The sequence below is a fragment of the Gopherus flavomarginatus genome, unplaced genomic scaffold, assembly GCF_025201925.1.
Source record: "Gopherus flavomarginatus isolate rGopFla2 unplaced genomic scaffold, rGopFla2.mat.asm mat_scaffold_34_arrow_ctg1, whole genome shotgun sequence".
NCBI classification, from domain to species: domain Eukaryota; kingdom Metazoa; phylum Chordata; order Testudines; family Testudinidae; genus Gopherus; species Gopherus flavomarginatus.
In genome coordinates this window covers 3940290-3945891 of record NW_026115061.1, presented here as the reverse complement: position 1 = coordinate 3945891, position 5602 = coordinate 3940290, and the positions used below count along the sequence as shown (strand labels likewise).

Below are 5602 nucleotides of genomic sequence, written 5' to 3'. Positions count from 1 at the left end.
ACCCTGAAAGAAATTGAACAGCATAAGCTTAAGACAAATGACTGCAGCATTAAAAATAATTCAAAAATATTCAAAAAGGCTTGCTACCTTTACATACCAGGAACAGCAAAAAAGAAACCAGCAGGCTCAAACCAAAAAGCACCAAAAAACATCCATTACTACTTCCCACAAACTTTAGGTGTTCAGAACCCAGACTCCTTAATGGTGAGTATGTTTCAGGCGAAGGTGAAGCTCTCAGGCCTCAAATGCCAGGTACAGTTACTCTCTCCTTGATCCAAAATGAACAGGAAAATACACTGCATTACTCCTGCCCCAATAACAAAGAGACTGGGGATCCCACAGCAGCTGAAATGACCCTCTAGACAAGCACTCCCATCATGCAATCCGGGGTGGGTGGAACCATGCAAATGACAGCAGCCTCAAAAGGCCTTTACAACAGATCACCAACAGATGGCAGGGTAGAGTTCATAGCGACTCTGCTTAAACTAGATTGTGGAAAAGATTAAAAAACACTGAACGTTCAAACTCACCAAATGCAGGTCAATCCATCCTCATCGTCCTATCCGCTCATTATACTCCACACCTGAACTTAGCCCTCACATGGACAACATATCCTCCTAACTCAGTGTCTGTACGTTAACCTTTTACCCCCAGTCGGGGCTATTGCAGATTATGTATTCCTTATGCCACCCGATCTTAAACCGAACTTTGCACACCCTGGGTAATCTGTACGTTGTTCCCTGATCACCAGAAACTTCTGCTCCTAAACACCGTACCGTACCCTTTTTTTTTTTTTGAACGTCATCTTAATAAAATGTTGACATTTGTTCGAGATCCCGGCTCCCTGTTCCTTTGCAAGGCATGTGCGTTTGCTCTGGGTTTTAGTCTGCTAAGACAGCGAGGGGGGCTGATTGAGTCAGAGGCCCTTGCCTGCTGCAGACACGGATCTAAGGCTGAACCTCGTCCCCCACCAGATGAAGGCTTAACTGAAAACAGTTTAAGAAGTGCTCCCATCTCCAGCACTCAGCTACCCAGCTCCCAGTGTGGTCTGAACCCCAAAGAGATCCCTTTTACCCTGTAGATGCTGTAAAATCCTGTGACCAGGGCAGCTGCATAGCAGCCTGCGCATCTGCCTGCCAGCGCGAGAGCACATAAGGCACTAATCCGGATAGTGCCGGCTGGGTGGCACGGCTGTGAAGAGCCAGCAGAGTGCCGCAGCGGAAGCATGCTGGGCCCATAACCCAGCGGTCGATGGATCGAAGCCATCATCTGCTGTGTGTGTTTGTTTCTTTTCCCTCTGGGCCTTCCAGCAAGGCGGTGACCAGCAGAGCGACAAGAGGTGGCTGAGGCGGTGGCCTGCCAGAGAGCTCCCTGGCACCTCTGGCTGCCTGGGCTGAAGGCAAGAGGAAGGTCTGGCTGTGGTGAGGGCCTCCTGTCCCAGAATGAGGCTGCAGTGCTTCCTGGTCCCCTTTTCCCACCCACCCCGGCGGGCTGCGGGAGAACACGAGGGAGGCTCTCGGGGTGCTAGGCAGTGCTGTGTGGCTGTCAGGGGAAAGAGCCGAGGCTACCGACTCGACCTGCCATCGGCTTGCGTGGCTCTGCGCGCCGTCAGCCGGGGTGGGCCAGGCTGCGCACGTGACTCAGGCTTGGGCAGCATGGCTGCTCTTTCCTGACGAGGCATGAGGCAGGCCAAGAGCTTTGCACAGCCTACAGGGAAGTGGGAGGGAGGCGTCTTTGAGCAGGTGTGTCTCTTCCCCTTCTCCCTTGCCGCTTTGGCGGAGGTGGGAAGGCAGCAAAATGTTCCCGGCTGAAAGTTTTTGTGCTCGGCCTCGTGGATTAAGCCTGAGCCTCCTGCACCGCTGCTGGGAGATGGGTTTCTTAATGGCATCCAGCACGCTCTTTGGGCCACCAGCTGAAAGCACTGAGGCCAAGAGGCATCAAAATGAGATTTTGGAGGCTCCATGCAGGCCTCGGGGAAGCAGCACGGGGTCATCGCCATCCCTGGGTGGGCTTGAACCACCATCCTTTCAGTTAACAGCCAAACGCACTGACCCATTGCACCACAGAGACATGGACAGGCAAAGCTGTTTGGAGCACAAAAGTTGAGAATCAGCTCAGGCTACGTCTACACTACAGCATAAAATCGAAATTACTAAAACCGGTTTTATAAAACTGATATTATAAAATCGATTTTATGCGTCCACACTAGGGCACATTAATTCAGTGGTGTGCGTCCATGGTCATAGTCTACCATCTATTTCCAGAGCTGTGCATTGTGGGTAGCTACATTAAAGGAATGAGACCAATAACTTCAATTTCCATCCACACTAAACCTAAATCGATATAGTAATATCGATTTTAGGGTTACTCCTCTCGTTGGGGAGGAGTACAGAAATCTATTTTAAGAGCCCTTAAAATCGATTTAAAGTGCCTTGTAGTGTGGACGGGTACAGAGTTAAATCGATTTAACGCTGTTTAAATCAATTTTAACTGTGTAGTGTGGACCAGGCCTCAGGGTACGCTCTAGCATATGCATGCAGCTCTTAGACAAGCAACAGCAAGGAACTGGACTGGCATGCAGTGAAAGTTCTGTGGGAAGGAACTGAAAAGAGCACGGGGGCTGCAGTACAGCGCTTGCATACACTTTCTTTGGCCTGTTTTGCTGGAAGAGTTAGCAGGGCAAATTTTTTAGTCACAGGTCAGCGGGTGGGTTTATGCAAATTCTGGCCTCTGGGACCATAGCTGGGGTGGAGTGGGGGCCAGGCCCCCACAACTTTTGTGGCACATGCACCACCTCTGCAATCAACCCTTGCTACCTCATTCCCTAGCAACACACACAGAGCAGCCTTTTACTTCTCAGAACCAAAACGTACCCTGAAACAGATCAAACAGCATAAGCACCACTAACAACAACTCAAAGAGATTCAAAAACGCCTCTGTCTTTACACACCACGGACACCAGGAACAAAACCGCCACAACACCAACAAACATCCATTCCAGCCTCCCACAAGCCTTGGGCATTGGGAACACAGACCCCTTAATGATGAGTACTTTTCAGACGAGGGTGAAGCTCTCAGGCCTCAAATGCCAGGTACAGTTACTCTCTCCTTGATCCACAACGAACAGCAAAATACACTGCATTACTCCTGCCCCAATAACAAAGAGACTGGGGAGCCCACAGCAGCTGAAATGACCGTTTGGACAAGCACTCCCATCATGCAATCCGGGGTGGGTGGAACCATGCAAATGACAGCAGCCTCAAAAGGCCTTTACAACAGATCACCAACAGATGGCAGGGTAGAGTTCATAGCGACCCTGCTTAAACTAGATTGTGCAAAAGATTAAAAAACACTGAACGTTCAAACTCATCAAATGCTGGTCAATCCATCCTCATCGTCGTATCCGCTTGTTATACTCCACACCTGAACTTAGCCCTCACATGGACAACATACCCTCCTAACTCAGTGTCTGTACGTTAACCTTTTACCCCCAGTCGGCAGAGGCAGTAGCCAGTGGGGGGAGGTAGTGCAGGAGCTGGGGGGAAGGACACAGCCGGGGGGGGACTGGGCAGACTGTAGGGGGCGCTATTCAAAGGCAGTAGCATGCGGGGGAGGCAGGGTGGGAGCTGGGGAGGCATAAATCTAGGCCTTAGTGAACCAAAGCTCTTCCATGTTGAACTCTACTTGATCTAGAAAGCCAGCAGCTGTGAAATGAAATGTGTAACAGTAAGTTATCAGTTGCAGCACAGCTAAAACCAGTCTAAAGCAGTGTTATGTATTCCTTATGCCACCTCTCACAGAAGTGGGGAGGGGCCTGTGGGTTGGGATTGAGGGGGCTGTGGGTAGGGGATAGGAGGAGGAGAAGGGTGAAGAGGAGTAGGCTCTGGTTGGGAGTGAGGAGCAGTGTGCATAGGAGGGACTGAAGTTTGGGATTGAGGGGCACTGGGAAAAGAGGGGACATGGGTTTAGGCTGAAGAGCATCCTCGTTTGGGGATCCAGCAGTATAGGGGAAGGCAGCAGATGATTGTAATTCCTTAGGTATATTCTGTTTTTGTATGTGTGTGTGTGTGCAGAGAAGGAACATGCTAAATGCCCAGAGGCCTTTATTCTTCCAGGCTGCAAGGACAAAGGAGCTGTCAGGAAGTTGCCCCTTCAAACCCACACACAAAAAGGTCCTTCTGAGGAAAGGGAAAATCCTGAAGAGAAAAAGTAACATCAAAGAGGACTCCCAAAAGACACTCTAAGATCTTGGTGAATAGCTTATCACCTGACCAGGGACTTGAACCCTGGATCCTCAGATTGAAAGTCTGATGGTCTACCAACTGAGCTAGCCAGGCTCACAAGAAACAAAAGTAAGTTGGTGCAGAGGAATAGCTAGTGAAGAAAACAAGTGCAAGAAACCATGGGGGAAACCTGCAGCTCTCACTGGCCTGGTCAACACTACGAGTTTATATTGAATTTAGCAGCATTAAATTACATTAACCTTGCCTCCATCCACACAACAAAGCCCTTTATATCGATATAAAGGGCTCTTAATACCGATATCTGTACTCCTCCTCGACAAGGGAAGTAGCGCTGAAATGGGTATTGCCATGTCGGATTAGGGTTAGTGTGGCCGCAATTCAATGGTATTGGCCTCCGGGCACTATCCCACAGTGCACCATTGTGACCACTCTGGACAGCAATCTGAACTTGGATGCACTGGCCAGGTAGACAGGAAAAGCCCCATGAACTTTTGAATTTCATTTCCTGTTTGCCCAATGTGGAGCTCTGATCAGCACAGGTGACCATGCAGTCCCAGAATCAAAAAAGAGCTCCAGCATGGACCATATGGGAGATACTGAAACTAAGGATTTTTCTCAGCTCATTTCACCACCCACTATCCTGCTGGGGTTGAGTTTATCGCAGGTGTTACCCAAAATTCGGCCAGCTAGTTAGTGTAGGGAGGACTAATGACCCACCAGAGTTTGGCAGAAAGCAGTCGGTTTATTATACTGACAGCTAGGCTCAAAAGAAGAAGAGAGGGGGAGCGTCACACTCACACTTGCATACTCATGCTCCCAGGACAGGCACAGCACTGGAGATGTCAGGATTCTGCAAGGTAAGTCTCCCACAGCGCAGCTATGGACGGTGCGATGAAGGTAAGTCTTCCTGAGACACAGTGAAATACAACGCAGAGAATTACTGGCCAGGCGGTCACTGGAGGTACAAGCTTGTGAGTGCTCTCCTGAGCACATGGCCCCTTCTCCTTTTAAGGACCTGCACCTAACGTTCTGCAACTAGAGATGACTTGGCAGCATCTGGTTGGTCACACTCCACCTTGGACAGTGTCCATGCTCTGGGGGTGTGAGTGCTGCCTAATTAGAGTCCCAGACACCTTGTCTACCTGGAAGCTCTTCTGCTCTTTGTCACGGAGTGTGGGGGAGTCTGGCCCTGCACCCCTCTTCCTGGGACCCACAGTGACTCTTAGCCAGCCAGTAAAACAGAAGGTTTATTGGACAACAGGAACACAGGTTACAGCAGGGCTTGCAGGCACAGTCAGGACCCCTCCATCGAGTCCTTCTGGGCTTTCAGGGTGCTTGGATCCTAGCTAGGATACCCT

The 5602-nt window shown here is 50.0% G+C and overlaps 1 non-coding gene across 1 annotated transcript; it reads right to left on the bottom strand.

The window, feature by feature from the left end:
• Positions 1–4264: 4264 nt before the first annotated feature.
• Positions 4265–4337, bottom strand: TRNAE-UUC (transfer RNA glutamic acid (anticodon UUC)). The gene has a single exon. It is a non-coding gene; the product is annotated as a tRNA-Glu (tRNA).
• Between the last annotated feature and the right edge of the window lie 1265 nt (positions 4338–5602).